The 26731-nt window shown below is 47.8% G+C and overlaps 21 non-coding genes across 21 annotated transcripts; 6 read left to right on the top strand and 15 right to left on the bottom strand.

Moving 5' to 3' along the window:
• Positions 1 to 606: 606 nt before the first annotated feature.
• trnal-cag (transfer RNA leucine (anticodon CAG)) lies at positions 607 to 688 on the bottom strand. The gene has a single exon. It is a non-coding gene; the product is annotated as a tRNA-Leu (tRNA).
• Positions 689 to 796: 108 nt separating this feature from the next.
• trnak-cuu (transfer RNA lysine (anticodon CUU)) lies at positions 797 to 869 on the top strand. Its single transcript has one exon. It is a non-coding gene; the product is annotated as a tRNA-Lys (tRNA).
• A 241-nt stretch (positions 870 to 1110) lies between these two features.
• Positions 1111 to 1183, bottom strand: trnav-aac (transfer RNA valine (anticodon AAC)). The gene has a single exon. It is a non-coding gene; the product is annotated as a tRNA-Val (tRNA).
• A 3102-nt stretch (positions 1184 to 4285) lies between these two features.
• Positions 4286 to 4367, bottom strand: trnal-cag (transfer RNA leucine (anticodon CAG)). The gene has a single exon. It is a non-coding gene; the product is annotated as a tRNA-Leu (tRNA).
• A 108-nt stretch (positions 4368 to 4475) lies between these two features.
• trnak-cuu (transfer RNA lysine (anticodon CUU)) lies at positions 4476 to 4548 on the top strand. Its single transcript has one exon. It is a non-coding gene; the product is annotated as a tRNA-Lys (tRNA).
• A 242-nt stretch (positions 4549 to 4790) lies between these two features.
• Positions 4791 to 4863, bottom strand: trnav-aac (transfer RNA valine (anticodon AAC)). Its single transcript has one exon. It is a non-coding gene; the product is annotated as a tRNA-Val (tRNA).
• A 3101-nt stretch (positions 4864 to 7964) lies between these two features.
• On the bottom strand, positions 7965 to 8046 carry trnal-cag (transfer RNA leucine (anticodon CAG)). The gene has a single exon. It is a non-coding gene; the product is annotated as a tRNA-Leu (tRNA).
• A 423-nt stretch (positions 8047 to 8469) lies between these two features.
• trnav-aac (transfer RNA valine (anticodon AAC)) lies at positions 8470 to 8542 on the bottom strand. Its single transcript has one exon. It is a non-coding gene; the product is annotated as a tRNA-Val (tRNA).
• Positions 8543 to 11644: 3102 nt separating this feature from the next.
• trnal-cag (transfer RNA leucine (anticodon CAG)) lies at positions 11645 to 11726 on the bottom strand. The gene has a single exon. It is a non-coding gene; the product is annotated as a tRNA-Leu (tRNA).
• Positions 11727 to 11834: 108 nt separating this feature from the next.
• Positions 11835 to 11907, top strand: trnak-cuu (transfer RNA lysine (anticodon CUU)). Its single transcript has one exon. It is a non-coding gene; the product is annotated as a tRNA-Lys (tRNA).
• Positions 11908 to 12150: 243 nt separating this feature from the next.
• trnav-aac (transfer RNA valine (anticodon AAC)) lies at positions 12151 to 12223 on the bottom strand. The gene has a single exon. It is a non-coding gene; the product is annotated as a tRNA-Val (tRNA).
• A 3101-nt stretch (positions 12224 to 15324) lies between these two features.
• On the bottom strand, positions 15325 to 15406 carry trnal-cag (transfer RNA leucine (anticodon CAG)). Its single transcript has one exon. It is a non-coding gene; the product is annotated as a tRNA-Leu (tRNA).
• Positions 15407 to 15829: 423 nt separating this feature from the next.
• Positions 15830 to 15902, bottom strand: trnav-aac (transfer RNA valine (anticodon AAC)). The gene has a single exon. It is a non-coding gene; the product is annotated as a tRNA-Val (tRNA).
• Positions 15903 to 19012: 3110 nt separating this feature from the next.
• trnal-cag (transfer RNA leucine (anticodon CAG)) lies at positions 19013 to 19094 on the bottom strand. The gene has a single exon. It is a non-coding gene; the product is annotated as a tRNA-Leu (tRNA).
• Positions 19095 to 19202: 108 nt separating this feature from the next.
• Positions 19203 to 19275, top strand: trnak-cuu (transfer RNA lysine (anticodon CUU)). Its single transcript has one exon. It is a non-coding gene; the product is annotated as a tRNA-Lys (tRNA).
• A 242-nt stretch (positions 19276 to 19517) lies between these two features.
• trnav-aac (transfer RNA valine (anticodon AAC)) lies at positions 19518 to 19590 on the bottom strand. Its single transcript has one exon. It is a non-coding gene; the product is annotated as a tRNA-Val (tRNA).
• Positions 19591 to 22692: 3102 nt separating this feature from the next.
• trnal-cag (transfer RNA leucine (anticodon CAG)) lies at positions 22693 to 22774 on the bottom strand. The gene has a single exon. It is a non-coding gene; the product is annotated as a tRNA-Leu (tRNA).
• A 111-nt stretch (positions 22775 to 22885) lies between these two features.
• Positions 22886 to 22958, top strand: trnak-cuu (transfer RNA lysine (anticodon CUU)). Its single transcript has one exon. It is a non-coding gene; the product is annotated as a tRNA-Lys (tRNA).
• Positions 22959 to 23200: 242 nt separating this feature from the next.
• Positions 23201 to 23273, bottom strand: trnav-aac (transfer RNA valine (anticodon AAC)). Its single transcript has one exon. It is a non-coding gene; the product is annotated as a tRNA-Val (tRNA).
• A 3102-nt stretch (positions 23274 to 26375) lies between these two features.
• trnal-cag (transfer RNA leucine (anticodon CAG)) lies at positions 26376 to 26457 on the bottom strand. Its single transcript has one exon. It is a non-coding gene; the product is annotated as a tRNA-Leu (tRNA).
• A 111-nt stretch (positions 26458 to 26568) lies between these two features.
• trnak-cuu (transfer RNA lysine (anticodon CUU)) lies at positions 26569 to 26641 on the top strand. Its single transcript has one exon. It is a non-coding gene; the product is annotated as a tRNA-Lys (tRNA).
• The last annotated feature ends 90 nt before the right edge of the window (positions 26642 to 26731 follow it).

The following is a 26731-nucleotide window of genomic DNA, read 5'->3' as shown; positions in this document are numbered from 1 at the left end:
ACTGAGCTATCGAAGGTCTTGTTGTGTTGGGGCAAATGAGTACAGCCAAGCGTTTGACGGCGTCTTCACTGTGTACTGCTTTCCTTTCCTGAGATGCCGGATGGTGGTCCAGAATCTCTTCGAAGCCGTCCGGAAGTCCTTCTCCATGGCTTCTCCAAACTCCTCCCATGTCAGAGTTATTGCCTCAGCGAATGCCAAAGCCGCGGACCGCTTGGCTTGCCGGTTCCTGTCAGCTGAAGTCCCATGAGCCAAAAAGGCCCAATAGAACTCCTTCAGCTTGACGGCATCCCTCACCAATGGCATCCACCTTAGGGCCGCAGCCGCCTCGACAATGGAGGCACAGAACATCCCTGCCTCCTTCTGGATCTTGCAGGTCACTGGGAAGATATTCGGCTCAAAGGACCATTTGGTCCCGAACATGAAACTTTTGATCTGAGTGTCCGGGATTCAAGTCCCTGTTCAGGTGACAAGGTCTGAGGTCCACTTGCAAACGCCTCATTTTGCCCTCAAAATACCAGGACAACAGGACAACACCTTGGTACTTTATGGAAAATACATGAGGAGCCGGGCTTTTAACTGGAACTAGAAAGACTTGTGTCCCCGCACTGTCAGAAGTGGGATTTGAACCCACGCCTCATTAGAGACTGCAACCTGAATGCAGCGCCTTCGACCGCTCGGCCATCCTGACCCTCCAGGTCTCACTCCTTCTGTTCCATGAGAAACTAGGTCAGCTGTGGAATTGATCAAACATCAGGATGGCCACATCAATAAAAACTGATATCTAGAGCAGCAAAAGGCCCGATTAGCTCAGTCGGAAGAGCATGAGACTCTTAATCTCATGGTCGTGGGTTCGAGCCCCATGTTGGGCGATTCAGCAGTTTTATTGATACATCTGAAAGATATCTTTCCTGTTGAAAAGTGTTCAACATGCAGAAAACATTTCATTCCAAATACATAAAAACAAGTCTTTTGACCAAAGGCCTGGGGACTCACTTCGTAGGGCATCAGACTTTAAATCTGAGTGTTCAAGTCCCTTCAGAGATCAAGCACATGTCCTTGATCCTATTCGTCACCTTGACTTTTTTTGTAAAAGAAGGACTTCAAAGGCCATGTTTCCACCCAGTTTCGAACTGGGGACCTTTTGCGTGTTAGGCAAACGTGATAACCACTACACTATGGAAACCCGTAGGAAGGGGCTTTTAAGGGGACTGGTGAAGTCACAAAGCAGTTGCCAAACAATGAAACACGACGATGTGTCCAAAGTGGGGGCAGATTGACAATTGTCCAAATAGACAAAGATGTCTCCTTTGTAGGGAAACTTGTTCCAGAAATTATGGGCTTTTCTTCAACAAAACAAGACATCACAATCGCGGCTTGAAAGAAACACCTTAGTCACCCTCGGGGTCACTTTGATATCTCGGTGGACTCAACTTGTGCCCTTGGAGTCAATGGTTTGTAAATAGGCTTGTAGCCTCCTCTAACCTTGTCTGGATGGCTGGATGTCTGGCCTTTTGAAGAATGAGGTTAAGGTCCTTTCAGCCAGCCAATAAGCCTTTTCAAACTATTTGCCAAGTCGCAACATAAATAGGGATTGTTCTGAAAACCGGGCTTGAACCAGGGACCTTTAGAACTTCAGTCTAACTTTCTCCTAAGTGAGTATTTCAGCTTCTGAGGTGGTGTTCTGCTTTTTCAGTCGTGGGTAAAAGTGGGGGCAGGGTGAAGCTGTGTCTGTGCCACGTATGTTGCTGTGTACCTGGTCCAGTGTGTTCTCATCTTGGGTTGGAATGTCCCCATGTCCCCATGTTTTTATGTGCAGTGACAGCAGTTCACAGATAGCGCTGAAAGATGACCCGAACCGTTCGACCGAGGACCAAGACAAATCCTATCTCCACTCAAAACCTAACCAAATGTCAGTTCCCTGACCGGGAATCGAACAACAGCCGCGGTGGTGAGAGCACCAAGTCCCAGCCACTAGACAACCAGGGACTGCATCATGGCTGCACTCCGAAAGGCAGAGACTGTGTCGCTTTGACGTACTCCAGCAAAGGAACCAAAATAGTTCTGAGACTGGACCTTCTCTGCCAACGCTGCATCAGCAGGGGAATTAGCTCAAATGGTAGAGCGCTCGCTTAGCATGTGAGAGGTAGCGGGATCAATGCCCGCATTCTCCATAAACTCCTTTGTCTTTTTGATGAAATGTTCCCACGTAGCGAATACTAATCCGGGCCCCAATCCCGATATCTAGGCCAAACACAGCCATAGGTATCACCCTAAACCCAGTCCTAACTGCATTCTCCCCTCTAGCACCTTGTCTTGTCTTGTTGTGGGATCAATGCCCGCAATCTTCAAGGAGTTCTTTGCCTTTTGTAGAAGAGATGTTGGGATTGGATCTACCCCTTAGCATCCGACAAATACCCCAAACCAGGGGAATTACCTCAAATGGTAAAGTGCTTGCTTAGCATGCGAGAAGTAGCAGAGTCGATACCCGCATTCTCCAAGGAATCCTTTGTATTTTGTAAAAGAGATGTGGGATCGGAAATGAGTCCAGGATCTATCCCTCAGCGTCAGACAAATACCCCAAACCTAATCCTGGCCGCGTTCTCTAGATTAGTCTCTTATCATGGAATAGTGAAGAAGCCCAGTACGTGATTTATTGTTCCCAAGTAGCGCATCAAGGTGACCCCAACCATTCCACCGAAGCCTTGCAGAGATGAAGAGGCCCCGAAATGTCCACCCCCAAGATGAACTGAGGTCTTAAACTACCCACATGGACAATCCAAATATCTTCTGGACAAAAAGAGTTCGTGGTCAGACAAGACAAAGGTTGAGCCGGTCACCTGAACATGAAACGTTTGATCTGAGTGTCCGGGATTCAAGTCCCTGTTCAGGTGACCAGGTCTGAGGTCCACTTGCAAACGCCTCCTTTTTGCCCTCAAAATACGAGGGCAACAGGACAATCCCTTGGTACTCTATGGAAACTACATGAGGAGCCTGGCTTTTAACTGGAACTGGAAAGGCTTGTGGCCCCGCACACAAACCAAGTATCTTCTGATCAGCTGATCCTTAACATCAGCTGTCACAGACATTGGCGTCGTTTGGGGACCTCATCCTGATCCACGGTTACCACTGATTTGTAGAGTAAGTCAATAAGTCATCATACTCTTACAGGAAGACTCAGTCCAAACACTCAATTGCTGCAGGGCAAGTAGGTTCCACCAAGACTTGAACTTGGACCACTGGATTCAGAGTCCAGAGTGCTAACAATTACACCATGGAACCCTTTGTTTTGGATGTGACTGGCACCTTCTGGCGTAACAATGGAGGCTTTGCAAACCAGGACAACAACTTTACTCTTTTATGAGCGCTAAGTATTTTCGGGTACAATCCAGGGGTCTTGTGCTCTCACGGAAATGGCTGTCCTTTTCCAACAGGAGTTGAGATGAAACGTATTCAAATAGACACTCAAATGATCACTCAATCAGAATGACTCCGTTTGCCAATTCCAGACTGCGTGACAAAGACTCAAGTCCAACTCCATTGACAGGGAAGCGGAAGTCCTTCAGACAAGACGGTATTGCCATTCTTTCCTGGCAGACATAACGTAAGAAACAGCTTGTCCTTCGAGCCGGACTTGAACCAGCTACCTAAGGATGCCAACTTGAACCTCTACAGTCCTCCGCGCTTCCAACTGAGCTATCGAAGGTCTTGTTGTGTTGGGGCAAATGAGTACAGCCAAGCGTTTGACGGCGTCTTCACTGTGTACTGCTTTCCTTTCCTGAGATGCCGGATGGTGGTCCAGAATCTCTTCGAAGCCGTCCGGAAGTCCTTCTCCATGGCTTCTCCAAACTCCTCCCATGTCAGAGTTATTGCCTCAGCGAATGCCAAAGCCGCGGACCGCTTGGCTTGTCGGTTCCTGTCAGCTGAAGTCCCATGAGCCAAAAAGGCCCAATAGAACTCCTTCAGCTTGACGGCATCCCTCACCAATGGCATCCACCTTAGGGCCACAGCCGCCTCGACAATGGAGGCACAGAACATCCCTGCCTCCTTCTGGATCTTGCAGGTCACTGGGAAGATATTCGGCTCAAAGGACCATTTGGTCCCGAACATGAAACTTTTGATCTGAGTGTCCGGGATTCAAGTCCCTGTTCAGGTGACAAGGTCTGAGGTCCACTTGCAAACGCCTCATTTTGCCCTCAAAATACCAGGACAACACCTTGGTACTTTATGGAAAATACATGAGGAGCCGGGCTTTTAACTGGAACTAGAAAGACTTGTGTCCCCGCACTGTCAGAAGTGGGATTTGAACCCACGCCTCATTAGAGACTGCAACCTGAATGCAGCGCCTTCGACCGCTCGGCCATCCTGACCCTCCAGGTCTCACTCCTTCTGTTCCATGAGAAACTAGGTCAGCTGTGGAATTGATCAAACATCAGGATGGCCACATCAATAAAAACTGATATCTAGAGCAGCAAAAGGCCCGATTAGCTCAGTCGGAAGAGCATGAGACTCTTAATCTCATGGTCGTGGGTTCGAGCCCCATGTTGGGCGATTCAGCAGTTTTATTGATACATCTGAAAGATATCTTTCCTGTTGAAAAGTGTTCAACATGCAGAAAACATTTCATTCCAAATACATAAAAACAAGTCTTTTGACCAAAGGCCTGGGGACTCACTTCGTAGGGCATCAGACTTTAAATCTGAGTGTTCAAGTCCCTTCAGAGATCAAGCACATGTCCTTGATCCTATTCGTCACCTTGACTTTTTTTTGTAAAAGAAGGACTTCAAAGGCCATGTTTCCACCCAGTTTCGAACTGGGGACCTTTTGCGTGTTAGGCAAACGTGATAACCACTACACTATGGAAACCCGTAGGAAGGGGCTTTTAAGGGGACTGGTGAAGTCACAAAGCAGTTGCCAAACAATGAAACACGACGATGTGTCCAAAGTGGGGGCAGATTGACAATTGTCCAAATAGACAAAGATGTCTCCTTTGTAGGGAAACTTGTTCCAGAAATTATGGGCTTTTCTTCAACAAAACAAGACATCACAATCGCGGCTTGAAAGAAACACCTTAGTCACCCTCGGGGGCACTTTGATATCTCGGTGGACTCAACTTGTGCCCTTGGAGTCAATGGTTTGTAAATAGGCTTGTAGCCTCCTCTAACCTTGTCTGGATGGCTGGATGTCTGGCCTTTTGAAGAATGAGGTTAAGGTCCTTTCAGCCAGCCAATAAGCCTTTTCAAACTATTTGCCAAGTCGCAACATAAATAGGGATTGTTCTGAAAACCGGGCTTGAACCAGGGACCTTTAGAACTTCAGTCTAACTTTCTCCTAAGTGAGTATTTCAGCTTCTGAGGTGGTGTTCTGCTTTTTCAGTCGTGGGTAAAAGTGGGGGCAGGGTGAAGCTGTGTCTGTGCCACGTATGTTGCTGTGTACCTGGTCCAGTGTGTTCTCATCTTGGGATGGAATGTCCCCTTGTCCCCATGTTTTTATGTGCAGTGACAGCAGTTCACAGATAGCGCTGAAAGATGACCCGAACCGTTCGACCGAGGACCAAGACAAATCCTATCTCCACTCAAAACCTAACCAAATGTCAGTTCCCTGACCGGGAATCGAACAACAGCCGCGGTGGTGAGAGCACCAAGTCCCAGCCACTAGACAACCAGGGACTGCATCATGGCTGCACTCCGAAAGGCAGAGACTGTGTCGCTTTGACGTACTCCAGCAAAGGAACCAAAATAGTTATGAGACTGGACCTTCTCTGCCAACGTTGCATCAGCAGGGGAATTAGCTCAAATGGTAGAGCGCTCGCTTAGCATGTGAGAGGTAGCGGGATCAATGCCCGCATTCTCCATAAACTCCTTTGTTTTTTTGATGAAATGTTCCCACGTAGCGAATACTAATCCGGGCCCCAATCCCGATATCTAGGCCAAACACAGCCATAGGTATCACCCTAAACCCAGTCCTAACTGCATTCTCCCCTCTAGCACCTTGTCTTGTCTTGTTGTGGGATCAATGCCCGCAATCTTCAAGGAGTTCTTTGCCTTTTGTAGAAGAGATGTTGGGATTGGATCTACCCCTTAGCATCCGACAAATACCCCAAACCTGGGGAATTACCTCAAATGGTAAAGTGCTTGCTTAGCATGCGAGAAGTAGCAGAGTCGATACCCGCATTCTCCAAGGAATCCTTTGTATTTTGTAAAAGAGATGTGGGATCGGAAATGAGTCCAGGATCTATCCCTCAGCGTCAGACAAATACCCCAAACCTAATCCTGGCCGCGTTCTCTAGATTAGTCTCTTATCATGGAATAGTGAAGAAGCCCAGTACGTGATTTATTGTTCCCAAGTAGCGCATCAAGGTGACCCCAACCATTCCACCGAAGCCTTGCAGAGATGAAGAGGCCCCGAAATGTCCACCCCCAAGATGAACTGAGGTCTTAAACTACCCACATGGACAATCCAAATATCTTCTGGACAAAAAGAGTTCGTGGTCAGACAAGACAAAGGTTGAGCCGGTCACCTGAACATGAAACGTTTGATCTGAGTGTCCGGGATTCTAGTCCCTGTTCAGGTGACCAGGTCTGAGGTCCACTTGCAAACGCCTTCTTTTTGCCCTCAAAATACGAGGGCAACAGGACAATCCCTTGGTACTCTATGGAAACTACATGAGGAGCCTGGCTTTTAACTGGAACTGGAAAGGCTTGTGGCCCCGCACACAAACCAAGTATCTTCTGATCAGCTGATCCTTAACATCAGCTGTCACAGACATTGGCGTCGTTTGGGGACCTCATCCTCATCCACGGTTACCACTGATTTGTAGAGTAAGTCAATAAGTCATCATACTCTTACAGGAAGACTCAGTCCAAACACTCAATTGCTGCAGGGCAAGTAGGTTCCACCAAGACTTGAACTTGGACCACTGGATTCAGAGTCCAGAGTGCTAACAATTACACCATGGAACCCTTTGTTTTGGATGTGACTGGCACCTTCTGGCGTAACAATGGAGGCTTTGCAAACCAGGACAACAACTTTACTCTTTGATGAGCGCTAAGTATTTTCGGGTACAATCCATGGGTCTTTTGCTCTCACGGAAATGGCTGTCCTTTTCCAACAGGAGTTGAGATGAAACGTATTCAAATAGACACTCAAATGATCACTCAATCAGAATGACTCCGTTTGCCAATTCCAGACTGCGTGACAAAGACTCAAGTCCAACTCCATTGACAGGGAAGCGGAAGTCCTTCAGACAAGACGGTATTGCCATTCTTTCCTGGCAGACATAACGTAAGAAACAGCTTGTCCTTCGAGCCGGACTTGAACCAGCTACCTAAGGATGCCAACTTGAACCTCTACAGTCCTCCGCGCTTCCAACTGAGCTATCGAAGGTCTTGTTGTGTTGGGGCAAATGAGTACAGCCAAGCGTTTGACGGCGTCTTCACTGTGTACTGCTTTCCTTTCCTGAGATGCCGGATGGTGGTCCAGAATCTCTTCGAAGCCGTCCGGAAGTCCTTCTCCATGGCTTCTCCAAACTCCTCCCATGTCAGAGTTATTGCCTCAGCGAATGCCAAAGCCGCGGACCGCTTGGCTTGTCGGTTCCTGTCAGCTGAAGTCCCATGAGCCAAAAAGGCCCAATAGAACTCCTTCAGCTTGACGGCATCCCTCACCAATGGCATCCACCTTAGGGCCGCAGCCGCCTCGACAATGGAGGCACAGAACATCCCTGCCTCCTTCTGGATCTTGCAGGTCACTGGGAAGATATTCGGCTCAAAGGACCATTTGGTCCCGAACATGAAACTTTTGATCTGAGTGTCCGGGATTCAAGTCCTGTTCAGGTGACAAGGTCTGAGGTCCACTTGCAAACGCCTCATTTTGCCCTCAAAATACCAGGACAACACCTTGGTACTTTATGGAAAATACATGAGGAGCCGGGCTTTTAACTGGAACTAGAAAGACTTGTGTCCCCGCACTGTCAGAAGTGGGATTTGAACCCACGCCTCATTAGAGACTGCAACCTGAATGCAGCGCCTTCGACCGCTCGGCCATCCTGACCCTCCAGGTCTCACTCCTTCTGTTCCATGAGAAACTAGGTCAGCTGTGGAATTGATCAAACATCAGGATGGCCACATCAATAAAAACTGATATCTAGAGCAGCAAAAGGCCCGATTAGCTCAGTCGGAAGAACATGAGACTCTTAATCTCATGGTCGTGGGTTCGAGCCCCATGTTGGGCGATTCAGCAATTTTATTGATACATCTGAAAGATATCTTTCCTGTTGAAAAGTGTTCAACATGCAGAAAACATTTCATTCCAAATACATAAAAACAAGTCTTTTGACCAAAGGCCTGGGGACTCACTTCGTAGGGCATCAGACTTTAAATCTGAGTGTTCAAGTCCCTTCAGAGATCAAGCACATGTCCTTGATCCTATTCATCACCTTGACTTTTTTTTGTGAAAGAAGGACTTCAAAGGCCATGTTTCCACCCAGTTTCGAACTGGGGACCTTTTGCGTGTTAGGCAAACGTGATAACCACTACACTATGGAAACCCGTAGGAAGGGGCTTTTAAGGGGACTGGTGAAGTCACAAAGCAGTTGCCAAACAATGAAACACGACGATGTGTCCAAAGTGGGGGCAGATTGACAATTGTCCAAATAGACAAAGATGTCTCCTTTGTAGGGAAACTTGTTCCAGAAATTATGGGCTTTTCTTCAACAAAACAAGACATCACAATCGCGGCTTGAAAGAAACACCTTAGTCACCCTCGGGGTCACTTTGATATCTCGGTGGACTCAACTTGTGCCCTTGGAGTCAATGGTTTGTAAATAGGCTTGTAGCCTCCTCTAACCTTGTCTGGATGGCTGGATGTCTGGCCTTTTGAAGAATGAAGTTAAGGTCCTTTCAGCCAGCCAATAAGCCTTTTCAAACTATTTGCCAAGTCGCAACATAAATAGGGATTGTTCTGAAAACCGGGCTTGAACCAGGGACCTTTAGAACTTCAGTCTAACTTTCTCCTAAGTGAGTATTTCAGCTTCTGAGGTGGTGTTCTGCTTTTTCAGTCGTGGGTAAAAGTGGGGGCAGGGTGAAGCTGTGTCTGTGCCACGTATGTTGCTGTGTACCTGGTCCAGTGTGTTCTCATCTTGGGTTGGAATGTCCCCATGTCCCCATGTTTTTATGTGCAGTGACAGCAGTTCACAGATAGCGCTGAAAGATGACCCGAACCGTTCGACCGAGGACCAAGACAAATCCTATCTCCACTCAAAACCTAACCAAATGTCAGTTCCCTGACCGGGAATCGAACAACAGCCGCGGTGGTGAGAGCACCAAGTCCCAGCCACTAGACAACCAGGGACTGCATCATGGCTGCACTCCGAAAGGCAGAGACTGTGTCGCTTTGACGTACTCCAGCAAAGGAACCAAAATAGTTATGAGACTGGACCTTCTCTGCCAACGCTGCATCAGCAGGGGAATTAGCTCAAATGGTAGAGCGCTCGCTTAGCATGTGAGAGGTAGCGGGATCAATGCCCGCATTCTCCATAAACTCCTTTGTCTTTTTGATGAAATGTTCCCACGTAGCGAATACTAATCCGGGCCCCAATCCCGATATCTAGGCCAAACACAGCCATAGGTATCACCCTAAACCCAGTCCTAACTGCATTCTCCCCTCTAGCACCTTGTCTTGTCTTGTTGTGGGATCAATGCCCGCAATCTTCAAGGAGTTCTTTGCCTTTTGTAGAAGAGATGTTGGGATTGGATCTACCCCTTAGCATCCGACAAATACCCCAAACCAGGGGAATTACCTCAAATGGTAAAGTGCTTGCTTAGCATGCGAGAAGTAGCAGAGTCGATACCCGCATTCTCCAAGGAATCCTTTGTATTTTGTAAAAGAGATGTGGGATCGGAAATGAGTCCAGGATCTATCCCTCAGCGTCAGACAAATACCCCAAACCTAATCCTGGCCGCGTTCTCTAGATTAGTCTCTTATCATGGAATAGTGAAGAAGCCCAGTACGTGATTTATTGTTCCCAAGTAGCGCATCAAGGTGACCCCAACCATTCCACCGAAGCCTTGCAGAGATGAAGAGGCCCCGAAATGTCCACCCCCAAGATGAACTGAGGTCTTAAACTACCCACATGGACAATCCAAATATCTTCTGGACAAAAAGAGTTCGTGGTCAGACAAGACAAAGGTTGAGCCGGTCACCTGAACATGAAACGTTTGATCTGAGTGTCCGGGATTCAAGTCCCTGTTCAGGTGACCAGGTCTGAGGTCCACTTGCAAACGCCTCCTTTTTGCCCTCAAAATACGAGGGCAACAGGACAATCCCTTGGTACTCTATGGAAACTACATGAGGAGCCTGGCTTTTAACTGGAACTGGAAAGGCTTGTGGCCCCGCACACAAACCAAGTATCTTCTGATCAGCTGATCCTTAACATCAGCTGTCACAGACATTGGCGTCGTTTGGGGACCTCATCCTGATCCACGGTTACCACTGATTTGTAGAGTAAGTCAATAAGTCATCATACTCTTACAGGAAGACTCAGTCCAAACACTCAATTGCTGCAGGGCAAGTAGGTTCCACCAAGACTTGAACTTGGACCACTGGATTCAGAGTCCAGAGTGCTAACAATTACACCATGGAACCCTTTGTTTTGGATGTGACTGGCACCTTCTGGCGTAACAATGGAGGCTTTGCAAACCAGGACAACAACTTTACTCTTTTATGAGCGCTAAGTATTTTCGGGTACAATCCAGGGGTCTTGTGCTCTCACGGAAATGAGTGTCCTTTTCCAACAGGAGTTGAGATGAAACGTATTCAAATAGACACTCAAATGATCACTCAATCAGAATGACTCCGTTTGCCAATTCCAGACTGCGTGACAAAGACTCAAGTCCAACTCCATTGACAGGGAAGCGGAAGTCCTTCAGACAAGACGGTATTGCCATTCTTTCCTGGCAGACATAACGTAAGAAACAGCTTGTCCTTCGAGCGGGACTTGAACCAGCTACCTAAGGATGCCAACTTGAACCTCTACAGTCCTCCGCGCTTCCAACTGAGCTATCGAAGGTCTTGTTGTGTTGGGGCAAATGAGTACAGCCAAGCGTTTGACGGCGTCTTCACTGTGTACTGCTTTCCTTTCCTGAGATGCCGGATGGTGGTCCAGAATCTCTTCGAAGCCGTCCGGAAGTCCTTCTCCATGGCTTCTCCAAACTCCTCCCATGTCAGAGTTATTGCCTCAGCGAATGCCAAAGCCGCGGACCGCTTGGCTTGCCGGTTCCTGTCAGCTGAAGTCCCATGAGCCAAAAAGGCCCAATAGAACTCCTTCAGCTTGACGGCATCCCTCACCAATGGCATCCACCTTAGGGCCGCAGCCGCCTCGACAATGGAGGCACAGAACATCCCTGCCTCCTTCTGGATCTTGCAGGTCACTGGGAAGATATTCGGCTCAAAGGACCATTTGGTCCCGAACATGAAACTTTTGATCTGAGTGTCCGGGATTCAAGTCCCTGTTCAGGTGACAAGGTCTGAGGTCCACTTGCAAACGCCTCATTTTGCCCTCAAAATACCAGGACAACACCTTGGTACTTTATGGAAAATACATGAGGAGCCGGGCTTTTAACTGGAACTAGAAAGACTTGTGTCCCCGCACTGTCAGAAGTGGGATTTGAACCCACTCCTCATTAGAGACTGCAACCTGAATGCAGCGCCTTCGACCGCTCGGCCATCCTGACCCTCCAGGTCTCACTCCTTCTGTTCCATGAGAAACTAGGTCAGCTGTGGAATTGATCAAACATCAGGATGGCCACATCAATAAAAACTGATATCTAGAGCAGCAAAAGGCCCGATTAGCTCAGTCGGAAGAGCATGAGACTCTTAATCTCATGGTCGTGGGTTCGAGCCCCATGTTGGGCGATTCAGCAGTTTTATTGATACATCTGAAAGATATCTTTCCTGTTGAAAAGTGTTCAACATGCAGAAAACATTTCATTCCAAATACATAAAAACAAGTCTTTTGACCAAAGGCCTGGGGACTCACTTCGTAGGGCATCAGACTTTAAATCTGAGTGTTCAAGTCCCTTCAGAGATCAAGCACATGTCCTTGATCCTATTCGTCACCTTGACTTTTTTTTTGTAAAAGAAGGACTTCAAAGGCCATGTTTCCACCCAGTTTCGAACTGGGGACCTTTTGCGTGTTAGGCAAACGTGATAACCACTACACTATGGAAACCCGTAGGAAGGGGCTTTTAAGGGGACTGGTGAAGTCACAAAGCAGTTGCCAAACAATGAAACACGACGATGTGTCCAAAGTGGGGGCAGATTGACAATTGTCCAAATAGACAAAGATGTCTCCTTTGTAGGGAAACTTGTTCCAGAAATTATGGGCTTTTCTTCAACAAAACAAGACATCACAATCGCGGCTTGAAAGAAACACCTTAGTCACCCTCGGGGTCACTTTGATATCTCGGTGGACTCAACTTGTGCCCTTGGAGTCAATGGTTTGTAAATAGGCTTGTAGCCTCCTCTAACCTTGTCTGGATGGCTGGATGTCTGGCCTTTTGAAGAATGAGGTTAAGGTCCTTTCAGCCAGCCAATAAGCCTTTTCAAACTATTTGCCAAGTCGCAACATAAATAGGGATTGTTCTGAAAACCGGGCTTGAACCAGGGACCTTTAGAACTTCAGTCTAACTTTCTCCTAAGTGAGTATTTCAGCTTCTGAGGTGGTGTTCTGCTTTTTCAGTCGTGGGTAAAAGTGGGGGCAGGGTGAAGCTGTGTCTGTGCCACGTATGTTGCTGTGTACCTGGTCCAGTGTGTTCTCATCTTGGGATGGAATGTCCCCTTGTCCCCATGTTTTTATGTGCAGTGACAGCAGTTCACAGATAGCGCTGAAAGATGACCCGAACCGTTCGACCGAGGACCAAGACAAATCCTATCTCCACTCAAAACCTAACCAAATGTCAGTTCCCTGACCGGGAATCGAACAACAGCCGCGGTGGTGAGAGCACCAAGTCCCAGCCACTAGACAACCAGGGACTGCATCATGGCTGCACTCCGAAAGGCAGAGACTGTGTCGCTTTGACGTACTCCAGCAAAGGAACCAAAATAGTTATGAGACTGGACCTTCTCTGCCAACGTTGCATCAGCAGGGGAATTAGCTCAAATGGTAGAGCGCTCGCTTAGCATGTGAGAGGTAGCGGGATCAATGCCCGCATTCTCCATAAACTCCTTTGTTTTTTTGATGAAATGTTCCCACGTAGCGAATACTAATCCGGGCCCCAATCCCGATATCTAGGCCAAACACAGCCATAGGTATCACCCTAAACCCAGTCCTAACTGCATTCTCCCCTCTAGCACCTTGTCTTGTCTTGTTGTGGGATCAATGCCCGCAATCTTCAAGGAGTTCTTTGCCTTTTGTAGAAGAGATGTTGGGATTGGATCTACCCCTTAGCATCCGACAAATACCCCAAACCTGGGGAATTACCTCAAATGGTAAAGTGCTTGCTTAGCATGCGAGAAGTAGCAGAGTCGATACCCGCATTCTCCAAGGAATCCTTTGTATTTTGTAAAAGAGATGTGGGATCGGAAATGAGTCCAGGATCTATCCCTCAGCGTCAGACAAATACCCCAAACCTAATCCTGGCCGCGTTCTCTAGATTAGTCTCTTATCATGGAATAGTGAAGAAGCCCAGTACGTGATTTATTGTTCCCAAGTAGCGCATCAAGGTGACCCCAACCATTCCACCGAAGCCTTGCAGAGATGAAGAGGCCCCGAAATGTCCACCCCCAAGATGAACTGAGGTCTTAAACTACCCACATGGACAATCCAAATATCTTCTGGACAAAAAGAGTTCGTGGTCAGACAAGACAAAGGTTGAGCCGGTCACCTGAACATGAAACGTTTGATCTGAGTGTCCGGGATTCTAGTCCCTGTTCAGGTGACCAGGTCTGAGGTCCACTTGCAAACGCCTTCTTTTTGCCCTCAAAATACGAGGGCAACAGGACAATCCCTTGGTACTCTATGGAAACTACATGAGGAGCCTGGCTTTTAACTGGAACTGGAAAGGCTTGTGGCCCCGCACACAAACCAAGTATCTTCTGATCAGCTGATCCTTAACATCAGCTGTCACAGACATTGGCGTCGTTTGGGGACCTCATCCTCATCCACGGTTACCACTGATTTGTAGAGTAAGTCAATAAGTCATCATACTCTTACAGGAAGACTCAGTCCAAACACTCAATTGCTGCAGGGCAAGTAGGTTCCACCAAGACTTGAACTTGGACCACTGGATTCAGAGTCCAGAGTGCTAACAATTACACCATGGAACCCTTTGTTTTGGATGTGACTGGCACCTTCTGGCGTAACAATGGAGGCTTTGCAAACCAGGACAACAACTTTACTCTTTGATGAGCGCTAAGTATTTTCGGGTACAATCCATGGGTCTTTTGCTCTCACGGAAATGGCTGTCCTTTTCCAACAGGAGTTGAGATGAAACGTATTCAAATAGACACTCAAATGATCACTCAATCAGAATGACTCCGTTTGCCAATTCCAGACTGCGTGACAAAGACTCAAGTCCAACTCCATTGACAGGGAAGCGGAAGTCCTTCAGACAAGACGGTATTGCCATTCTTTCCTGGCAGACATAACGTAAGAAACAGCTTGTCCTTCGAGCCGGACTTGAACCAGCTACCTAAGGATGCCAACTTGAACCTCTACAGTCCTCCGCGCTTCCAACTGAGCTATCGAAGGTCTTGTTGTGTTGGGGCAAATGAGTACAGCCAAGCGTTTGACGGCGTCTTCACTGTGTACTGCTTTCCTTTCCTGAGATGCCGGATGGTGGTCCAGAATCTCTTCGAAGCCGTCCGGAAGTCCTTCTCCATGGCTTCTCCAAACTCCTCCCATGTCAGAGTTATTGCCTCAGCGAATGCCAAAGCCGCGGACCGCTTGGCTTGTCGGTTCCTGTCAGCTGAAGTCCCATGAGCCAAAAAGGCCCAATAGAACTCCTTCAGCTTGACGGCATCCCTCACCAATGGCATCCACCTTAGGGCCGCAGCCGCCTCGACAATGGAGGCACAGAACATCCCTGCCTCCTTCTGGATCTTGCAGGTCACTGGGAAGATATTCGGCTCAAAGGACCATTTGGTCCCGAACATGAAACTTTTGATCTGAGTGTCCGGGATTCAAGTCCTGTTCAGGTGACAAGGTCTGAGGTCCACTTGCAAACGCCTCATTTTGCCCTCAAAATACCAGGACAACACCTTGGTACTTTATGGAAAATACATGAGGAGCCGGGCTTTTAACTGGAACTAGAAAGACTTGTGTCCCCGCACTGTCAGAAGTGGGATTTGAACCCACGCCTCATTAGAGACTGCAACCTGAATGCAGCGCCTTCGACCGCTCGGCCATCCTGACCCTCCAGGTCTCACTCCTTCTGTTCCATGAGAAACTAGGTCAGCTGTGGAATTGATCAAACATCAGGATGGCCACATCAATAAAAACTGATATCTAGAGCAGCAAAAGGCCCGATTAGCTCAGTCGGAAGAACATGAGACTCTTAATCTCATGGTCGTGGGTTCGAGCCCCATGTTGGGCGATTCAGCAATTTTATTGATACATCTGAAAGATATCTTTCCTGTTGAAAAGTGTTCAACATGCAGAAAACATTTCATTCCAAATACATAAAAACAAGTCTTTTGACCAAAGGCCTGGGGACTCACTTCGTAGGGCATCAGACTTTAAATCTGAGTGTTCAAGTCCCTTCAGAGATCAAGCACATGTCCTTGATCCTATTCATCACCTTGACTTTTTTTTGTGAAAGAAGGACTTCAAAGGCCATGTTTCCACCCAGTTTCGAACTGGGGACCTTTTGCGTGTTAGGCAAACGTGATAACCACTACACTATGGAAACCCGTAGGAAGGGGCTTTTAAGGGGACTGGTGAAGTCACAAAGCAGTTGCCAAACAATGAAACACGACGATGTGTCCAAAGTGGGGGCAGATTGACAATTGTCCAAATAGACAAAGATGTCTCCTTTGTAGGGAAACTTGTTCCAGAAATTATGGGCTTTTCTTCAACAAAACAAGACATCACAATCGCGGCTTGAAAGAAACACCTTAGTCACCCTCGGGGTCACTTTGATATCTCGGTGGACTCAACTTGTGCCCTTGGAGTCAATGGTTTGTAAATAGGCTTGTAGCCTCCTCTAACCTTGTCTGGATGGCTGGATGTCTGGCCTTTTGAAGAATGAAGTTAAGGTCCTTTCAGCCAGCCAATAAGCCTTTTCAAACTATTTGCCAAGTCGCAACATAAATAGGGATTGTTCTGAAAACCGGGCTTGAACCAGGGACCTTTAGAACTTCAGTCTAACTTTCTCCTAAGTGAGTATTTCAGCTTCTGAGGTGGTGTTCTGCTTTTTCAGTCGTGGGTAAAAGTGGGGGCAGGGTGAAGCTGTGTCTGTGCCACGTATGTTGCTGTGTACCTGGTCCAGTGTGTTCTCATCTTGGGTTGGAATGTCCCCATGTCCCCATGTTTTTATGTGCAGTGACAGCAGTTCACAGATAGCGCTGAAAGATGACCCGAACCGTTCGACCGAGGACCAAGACAAATCCTATCTCCACTCAAAACCTAACCAAATGTCAGTTCCCTGACCGGGAATCGAACAACAGCCGCGGTGGTGAGAGCACCAAGTCCCAGCCACTAGACAACCAGGGACTGCATCATGGCTGCACTCCGAAAGGCAGAGACTGTGTCGCTTTGACGTACTCCAGCAAAGGAACCAAAATAGTTATGAGACTGGACCTTCTCTGCCAACGCTGCATCAGCAGGGGAATTAGCTCAAATGGTAGAGCGCTCGCTTAGCATGTGAGAGGTAGCGGGATCAATGCCCGCATTCTCCATAAACTCCTTTGTCTTTTTGATGAAATGTTCCCACGTAGCGAATACTAATCCGGGCCCCAATCCCGATATCTAGGCCAAACACAGCCATAGGTATCACCCTAAACCCAGTCCTAACTGCATTCTCCCCTCTAGCACCTTGTCTTGTCTTGTTGTGGGATCAATGCCCGCAATCTTCAAGGAGTTCTTTGCCTTTTGTAGAAGAGATGTTGGGATTGGATCTACCCCTTAGCATCCGACAAATACCCCAAACCAGGGGAATTACCTCAAATGGTAAAGTGCTTGCTTAGCATGCGAGAAGTAGCAGAGTCGATACCCGCATTCTCCAAGGAATCCTTTGTATTTTGTAAAAGAGATGTGGGATCGGAAATGAGTCCAGGATCTATCCCTCAGCGTCAGACAAATACCCCAAACCTAATCCTGGCCGCGTTCTCTAGATTAGTCTCTTATCATGGAATAGTGAAGAAGCCCAGTACGTGATTTATTGTTCCCAAGTAGCGCATCAAGGTGACCCCAACCATTCCACCGAAGCCTTGCAGAGATGAAGAGGCCCCGAAATGTCCACCCCCAAGATGAACTGAGGTCTTAAACTACCCACATGGACAATCCAAATATCTTCTGGACAAAAAGAGTTCGTGGTCAGACAAGACAAAGGTTGAGCCGGTCACCTGAACATGAAACGTTTGATCTGAGTGTCCGGGATTCAAGTCCCTGTTCAGGTGACCAGGTCTGAGGTCCACTTGCAAACGCCTCCTTTTTGCCCTCAAAATACGAGGGCAACAGGACAATCCCTTGGTACTCTATGGAAACTACATGAGGAGCCTGGCTTTTAACTGGAACTGGAAAGGCTTGTGGCCCCGCACACAAACCAAGTATCTTCTGATCAGCTGATCCTTAACATCAGCTGTCACAGACATTGGCGTCGTTTGGGGACCTCATCCTGATCCACGGTTACCACTGATTTGTAGAGTAAGTCAATAAGTCATCATACTCTTACAGGAAGACTCAGTCCAAACACTCAATTGCTGCAGGGCAAGTAGGTTCCACCAAGACTTGAACTTGGACCACTGGATTCAGAGTCCAGAGTGCTAACAATTACACCATGGAACCCTTTGTTTTGGATGTGACTGGCACCTTCTGGCGTAACAATGGAGGCTTTGCAAACCAGGACAACAACTTTACTCTTTGATGAGCGCTAAGTATTTTCGGGTACAATCCAGGGGTCTTGTGCTCTCACGGAAATGGCTGTCCTTTTCCAACAGGAGTTGAGATGAAACGTATTCAAATAGACACTCAAATGATCACTCAATCAGAATGACTCCGTTTGCCAATTCCAGACTGCGTGACAAAGACTCAAGTCCAACTCCATTGACAGGGAAGCGGAAGTCCTTCAGACAAGACGGTATTGCCATTCTTTCCTGGCAGACATAACGTAAGAAACAGCTTGTCCTTCGAGCCGGACTTGAACCAGCTACCTAAGGATGCCAACTTGAACCTCTACAGTCCTCCACGCTTCCAACTGAGCTATCGAAGGTCTTGTTGTGTTGGGGCAAATGAGTACAGCCAAGCGTTTGACGGCGTCTTCACTGTGTACTGCTTTCCTTTCCTGAGATGCCGGATGGTGGTCCAGAATCTCTTCGAAGCCGTCCGGAAATCCTTCTCCATGGCTTCTCCAAACTCCTCCCATGTCAGAGTTATTGCCTCAGCGAATGCCAAAGCCGCGGACCGCTTGGCTTGTCGGTTCCTGTCAGCTGAAGTCCCATGAGCCAAAAAGGCCCAATAGAACTCCTTCAGCTTGACGGCATCCCTCACCAATGGCATCCACCTTAGGGCCACAGCCGCCTCGACAATGGAGGCACAGAACATCCCTGCCTCCTTCTGGATCTTGCAGGTCACTGGGAAGATATTCGGCTCAAAGGACCATTTGGTCCCGAACATGAAACTTTTGATCTGAGTGTCCGGGATTCAAGTCCCTGTTCAGGTGACAAGGTCTGAGGTCCACTTGCAAACGCCTCATTTTGCCCTCAAAATACCAGGACAACAGGACAACACCTTGGTACTTTATGGAAAATACATGAGGAGCCGGGCTTTTAACTGGAACTAGAAAGACTTGTGTCCCCGCACTGTCAGAAGTGGGATTTGAACCCACGCCTCATTAGAGACTGCAACCTGAATGCAGCGCCTTCGACCGCTCGGCCATCCTGACCCTCCAGGTCTCACTCCTTCTGTTCCATGAGAAACTAGGTCAGCTGTGGAATTGATCAAACATCAGGATGGCCACATCAATAAAAACTGATATCTAGAGCAGCAAAAGGCCCGATTAGCTCAGTCGGAAGAGCATGAGACTCTTAATCTCATGGTCGTGGGTTCGAGCCCCATGTTGGGCGATTCAGCAATTTTATTGATACATCTGAAAGATATCTTTCCTGTTGAAAAGTGTTCAACATGCAGAAAACATTTCATTCCAAATACATAAAAACAAGTCTTTTGACCAAAGGCCTGGGGACTCACTTCGTAGGGCATCAGACTTTAAATCTGAGTGTTCAAGTCCCTTCAGAGATCAAGCACATGTCCTTGATCCTATTCATCACCTTGACTTTTTTTTGTGAAAGAAGGACTTCAAAGGCCATGTTTCCGCCCAGTTTCGAACTGGGGACCTTTTGCGTGTTAGGCAAACGTGATAACCACTACACTATGGAAACCCGTAGGAAGGGGCTTTTAAGGGGACTGGTGAAGTCACAAAGCAGTTGCCAAACAATGAAACACGACGATGTGTCCAAAGTGGGGGCAGATTGACAATTGTCCAAATAGACAAAGATGTCTCCTTTGTAGGGAAACTTGTTCCAGAAATTATGGGCTTTTCTTCAACAAAACAAGACATCACAATCGCGGCTTGAAAGAAACACCTTAGTCACCCTCGGGGTCACTTTGATATCTCGGTGGACTCAACTTGTGCCCTTGGAGTCAATGGTTTGTAAATAGGCTTGTAGCCTCCTCTAACCTTGTCTGGATGGCTGGATGTCTGGCCTTTTGAAGAATGAAGTTAAGGTCCTTTCAGCCAGCCAATAAGCCTTTTCAAACTATTTGCCAAGTCGCAACATAAATAGGGATTGTTCTGAAAACCGGGCTTGAACCAGGGACCTTTAGAACTTCAGTCTAACTTTCTCCTAAGTGAGTATTTCAGCTTCTGAGGTGGTGTTCTGCTTTTTCAGTCGTGGGTAAAAGTGGGGGCAGGGTGAAGCTGTGTCTGTGCCACGTATGTTGCTGTGTACCTGGTCCAGTGTGTTCTCATCTTGGGTTGGAATGTCCCCATGTCCCCATGTTTTTATGTGCAGTGACAGCAGTTCACAGATAGCGCTGAAAGATGACCCGAACCGTTCGACCGAGGACCAAGACAAATCCTATCTCCACTCAAAACCTAACCAAATGTCAGTTCCCTGACCGGGAATCGAACAACAGCCGCGGTGGTGAGAGCACCAAGTCCCAGCCACTAGACAACCAGGGACTGCATCATGGCTGCACTCCGAAAGGCAGAGACTGTGTCGCTTTGACGTACTCCAGCAAAGGAACCAAAATAGTTCTGAGACTGGACCTTCTCTGCCAACGCTGCATCAGCAGGGGAATTAGCTCAAATGGTAGAGCGCTCGCTTAGCATGTGAGAGGTAGCGGGATCAATGCCCGCATTCTCCATAAACTTCTTTGTTTTTTTGATGAAATGTTCCCACGTAGCGAATACTAATCCGGGCCCCAATCCCGATATCTAGGCCAAACACAGCCATAGGTATCACCCTAAACCCAGTCCTAACTGCATTCTCCCCTCTAGCACCTTGTCTTGTCTTGTTGTGGGATCAATGCCCGCAATCTTCAAGGAGTTCTTTGCCTTTTGTAGAAGAGATGTTGGGATTGGATCTACCCCTTAGCATCCGACAAATACCCCAAACCAGGGGAATTACCTCAAATGGTAAAGTGCTTGCTTAGCATGCGAGAAGTAGCAGAGTCGATACCCGCATTCTCCAAGGAATCCTTTGTATTTTGTAAAAGAGATGTGGGATCGGAAATGAGTCCAGGATCTATCCCTCAGCGTCAGACAAATACCCCAAACCTAATCCTGGCCGCGTTCTCTAGATTAGTCTCTTATCATGGAATAGTGAAGAAGCCCAGTACGTGATTTATTGTTCCCAAGTAGCGCATCAAGGTGACCCCAACCATTCCACCGAAGCCTTGCAGAGATGAAGAGGCCCCGAAATGTCCACCCCCAAGATGAACTGAGGTCTTAAACTACCCACATGGACAATCCAAATATCTTCTGGACAAAAAGAGTTCGTGGTCAGACAAGACAAAGGTTGAGCCGGTCACCTGAACATGAAACGTTTGATCTGAGTGTCCGGGATTCAAGTCCCTGTTCAGGTGACCAGGTCTGAGGTCCACTTGCAAACGCCTCCTTTTTGCCCTCAAAATACGAGGGCAACAGGACAATCCCTTGGTACTCTATGGAAACTACATGAGGAGCCTGGCTTTTAACTGGAACTGGAAAGGCTTGTGGCCCCGCACACAAACCAAGTATCTTCTGATCAGCTGATCCTTAACATCAGCTGTCACAGACATTGGCGTCGTTTGGGGACCTCATCCTGATCCACGGTTACCACTGATTTGTAGAGTAAGTCAATAAGTCATCATACTCTTACAGGAAGACTCAGTCCAAACACTCAATTGCTGCAGGGCAAGTAGGTTCCACCAAGACTTGAACTTGGACCACTGGATTCAGAGTCCAGAGTGCTAACAATTACACCATGGAACCCTTTGTTTTGGATGTGACTGGCACCTTCTGGCGTAACAATGGAGGCTTTGCAAACCAGGACAACAACTTTACTCTTTTATGAGCGCTAAGTATTTTCGGGTACAATCCAGGGGTCTTGTGCGCTCACGGAAATGGCTGTCCTTTTCCAACAGGAGTTGAGATGAAACGTATTCAAATAGACACTCAAATGATCACTCAATCAGAATGACTCCGTTTGCCAATTCCAGACTGCGTGACAAAGACTCAAGTCCAACTCCATTGACAGGGAAGCGGAAGTCCTTCAGACAAGACGGTATTGCCATTCTTTCCTGGCAGACATAACGTAAGAAACAGCTTGTCCTTCGAGCCGGACTTGAACCAGCTACCTAAGGATGCCAACTTGAACCTCTACAGTCCTCCGCGCTTCCAACTGAGCTATCGAAGGTCTTGTTGTGTTGGGGCAAATGAGTACAGCCAAGCGTTTGACGGCGTCTTCACTGTGTACTGCTTTCCTTTCCTGAGATGCCGGATGGTGGTCCAGAATCTCTTCGAAGCCGTCCGGAAGTCCTTCTCCATGGCTTCTCCAAACTCCTCCCATGTCAGAGTTATTGCCTCAGCGAATGCCAAAGCCGCGGACCGCTTGGCTTGTCGGTTCCTGTCAGCTGAAGTCCCATGAGCCAAAAAGGCCCAATAGAACTCCTTCAGCTTGACGGCATCCCTCACCAATGGCATCCACCTTAGGGCCACAGCCGCCTCGACAATGGAGGCACAGAACATCCCTGCCTCCTTATGGATCTTGCAGGTCACTGGGAAGATATTCGGCTCAAAGGACCATTTGGTCCCGAACATGAAACTTTTGATCTGAGTGTCCGGGATTCAAGTCCCTGTTCAGGTGACAAGGTCTGAGGTCCACTTGCAAACGCCTCATTTTGCCCTCAAAATACCAGGACAACACCTTGGTACTTTATGGAAAATACATGAGGAGCCGGGCTTTTAACTGGAACTAGAAAGACTTGTGTCCCCGCACTGTCAGAAGTGGGATTTGAACCCACGCCTCATTAGAGACTGCAACCTGAATGCAGCGCCTTCGACCGCTCGGCCATCCTGACCCTCCAGGTCTCACTCCTTCTGTTCCATGAGAAACTAGGTCAGCTGTGGAATTGATCAAACATCAGGAGGATGGCCACATCAATAAAAACTGATATCTAGAGCAGCAAAAGGCCCGATTAGCTCAGTCGGAAGAGCATGAGACTCTTAATCTCATGGTCGTGGGTTCGAGCCCCATGTTGGGCGATTCAGCAGTTTTATTGATACATCTGAAAGATATCTTTCCTGTTGAAAAGTGTTCAACATGCAGAAAACATTTCATTCCAAATACATAAAAACAAGTCTTTTGACCAAAGGCCTGGGGACTCACTTCGTAGGGCATCAGACTTTAAATCTGAGTGTTCAAGTCCCTTCAGAGATCAAGCACATGTCCTTGATCCTATTCGTCACCTTGACTTTTTTTTGTGAAAGAAGGACTTCAAAGGCCATGTTTCCACCCAGTTTCGAACTGGGGACCTTTTGCGTGTTAGGCAAACGTGATAACCACTACACTATGGAAACCCGTAGGAAGGGGCTTTTAAGGGGACTGGTGAAGTCACAAAGCAGTTGCCAAACAATGAAACACGACGATGTGTCCAAAGTGGGGGCAGATTGACAATTGTCCAAATAGACAAAGATGTCTCCTTTGTAGGGAAACTTGTTCCAGAAATTATGGGCTTTTCTTCAACAAAACAAGACATCACAATCGCGGCTTGAAAGAAACACCTTAGTCACCCTCGGGGTCACTTTGATATCTCGGTGGACTCAACTTGTGCCCTTGGAGTCAATGGTTTGTAAATAGGCTTGTAGCCTCCTCTAACCTTGTCTGGATGGCTGGATGTCTGGCCTTTTGAAGAATGAAGTTAAGGTCCTTTCAGCCAGCCAATAAGCCTTTTCAAACTATTTGCCAAGTCGCAACATAAATAGGGATTGTTCTGAAAACCGGGCTTGAACCAGGGACCTTTAGAACTTCAGTCTAACTTTCTCCTAAGTGAGTATTTCAGCTTCTGAGGTGGTGTTCTGCTTTTTCAGTCGTGGGTAAAAGTGGGGGCAGGGTGAAGCTGTGTCTGTGCCACGTATGTTGCTGTGTACCTGGTCCAGTGTGTTCTCATCTTGGGTTGGAATGTCCCCATGTCCCCATGTTTTTATGTGCAGTGACAGCAGTTCACAGATAGCGCTGAAAGATGACCCGAACCGTTCGACCGAGGACCAAGACAAATCCTATCTCCACTCAAAACCTAACCAAATGTCAGTTCCCTGACCGGGAATCGAACAACAGCCGCGGTGGTGAGAGCACCAAGTCCCAGCCACTAGACAACCAGGGACTGCATCATGGCTGCACTCCGAAAGGCAGAGACTGTGTCGCTTTGACGTACTCCAGCAAAGGAACCAAAATAGTTATGAGACTGGACCTTCTCTGCCAACGCTGCATCAGCAGGGGAATTAGCTCAAATGGTAGAGCGCTCGCTTAGCATGTGAGAGGTAGCGGGATCAATGCCCGCATTCTCCATAAACTCCTTTGTTTTTTTGATGAAATGTTCCCACGTAGCGAATACTAATCCGGGCCCCAATCCCGATATCTAGGCCAAACACAGCCATAGGTATCACCCTAAACCCAGTCCTAACTGCATTCTCCCCTCTAGCACCTTGTCTTGTCTTGTTGTGGGATCAATGCCCGCAATCTTCAAGGAGTTCTTTGCCTTTTGTAGAAGAGATGTTGGGATTGGATCTACCCCTTAGCATCCGACAAATACCCCAAACCAGGGGAATTACCTCAAATGGTAAAGTGCTTGCTTAGCATGCGAGAAGTAGCAGAGTCGATACCCGCATTCTCCAAGGAATCCTTTGTATTTTGTAAAAGAGATGTGGGATCGGAAATGAGTCCAGGATCTATCCCTCAGCGTCAGACAAATACCCCAAACCTAATCCTGGCCGCGTTCTCTAGATTAGTCTCTTATCATGGAATAGTGAAGAAGCCCAGTACGTGATTTATTGTTCCCAAGTAGCGCATCAAGGTGACCCCAACCATTCCACCGAAGCCTTGCAGAGATGAAGAGGCCCCGAAATGTCCACCCCCAAGATGAACTGAGGTCTTAAACTACCCACATGGACAATCCAAATATCTTCTGGACAAAAAGAGTTTGTGGTCAGACAAGACAAAGGTTGAGCCGGTCACCTGAACATGAAACGTTTGATCTGAGTGTCCGGGATTCAAGTCCCTGTTCAGGTGACCAGGTCTGAGGTCCACTTGCAAACGCCTCCTTTTTGCCCTCAAAATACGAGGGCAACAGGACAATCCCTTGGTACTCTATGGAAACTACATGAGGAGCCTGGCTTTTAACTGGAACTGGAAAGGCTTGTGGCCCCGCACACAAACCAAGTATCTTCTGATCAGCTGATCCTTAACATCAGCTGTCACAGACATTGGCGTCGTTTGGGGACCTCATCCTGATCCACGGTTACCACTGATTTGTAGAGTAAGTCAATAAGTCATCATACTCTTACAGGAAGACTCAGTCCAAACACTCAATTGCTGCAGGGCAAGTAGGTTCCACCAAGACTTGAACTTGGACCACTGGATTCAGAGTCCAGAGTGCTAACAATTACACCATGGAACCCTTTGTTTTGGATGTGACTGGCACCTTCTGGCGTAACAATGGAGGCTTTGCAAACCAGGACAACAACTTTACTCTTTTATGAGCGCTAAGTATTTTCGGGTACAATCCAGGGGTCTTGTGCGCTCACGGAAATGGCTGTCCTTTTCCAACAGGAGTTGAGATGAAACGTATTCAAATAGACACTCAAATGATCACTCAATCAGAATGACTCCGTTTGCCAATTCCAGACTGCGTGACAAAGACTCAAGTCCAACTCCATTGACAGGGAAGCGGAAGTCCTTCAGACAAGACGGTATTGCCATTCTTTCCTGGCAGACATAACGTAAGAAACAGCTTGTCCTTCGAGCCGGACTTGAACCAGCTACCTAAGGATGCCAACTTGAACCTCTACAGTCCTCCGCGCTTCCAACTGAGCTATCGAAGGTCTTGTTGTGTTGGGGCAAATGAGTACAGCCAAGCGTTTGACGGCGTCTTCACTGTGTACTGCTTTCCTTTCCTGAGATGCCGGATGGTGGTCCAGAATCTCTTCGAAGCCGTCCGGAAGTCCTTCTCCATGGCTTCTCCAAACTCCTCCCATGTCAGAGTTATTGCCTCAGCGAATGCCAAAGCCGCGGACCGCTTGGCTTGTCGGTTCCTGTCAGCTGAAGTCCCATGAGCCAAAAAGGCCCAATAGAACTCCTTCAGCTTGACGGCATCCCTCACCAATGGCATCCACCTTAGGGCCACAGCCGCCTCGACAATGGAGGCACAGAACATCCCTGCCTCCTTATGGATCTTGCAGGTCACTGGGAAGATATTCGGCTCAAAGGACCATTTGGTCCCGAACATGAAACTTTTGATCTGAGTGTCCGGGATTCAAGTCCCTGTTCAGGTGACAAGGTCTGAGGTCCACTTGCAAACGCCTCATTTTGCCCTCAAAATACCAGGACAACACCTTGGTACTTTATGGAAAATACATGAGGAGCCGGGCTTTTAACTGGAACTAGAAAGACTTGTGTCCCCGCACTGTCAGAAGTGGGATTTGAACCCACGCCTCATTAGAGACTGCAACCTGAATGCAGCGCCTTCGACCGCTCGGCCATCCTGACCCTCCAGGTCTCACTCCTTCTGTTCCATGAGAAACTAGGTCAGCTGTGGAATTGATCAAACATCAGGAGGATGGCCACATCAATAAAAACTGATATCTAGAGCAGCAAAAGGCCCGATTAGCTCAGTCGGAAGAGCATGAGACTCTTAATCTCATGGTCGTGGGTTCGAGCCCCATGTTGGGCGATTCAGCAGTTTTATTGATACATCTGAAAGATATCTTTCCTGTTGAAAAGTGTTCAACATGCAGAAAACATTTCATTCCAAATACATAAA

Source organism: Doryrhamphus excisus, linkage group LG6 (assembly GCF_037039965.1).
Source record: "Doryrhamphus excisus strain RoL-2023G ecotype Guam linkage group LG6, RoL_Dexc_Guam_v1.1, whole genome shotgun sequence".
Taxonomy (NCBI): Eukaryota; Metazoa; Chordata; class Actinopteri; order Syngnathiformes; family Syngnathidae; genus Doryrhamphus; species Doryrhamphus excisus.
Note: the sequence above shows the minus strand (reverse complement) of the source record. Positions and strands in the feature narration are given on the sequence as shown.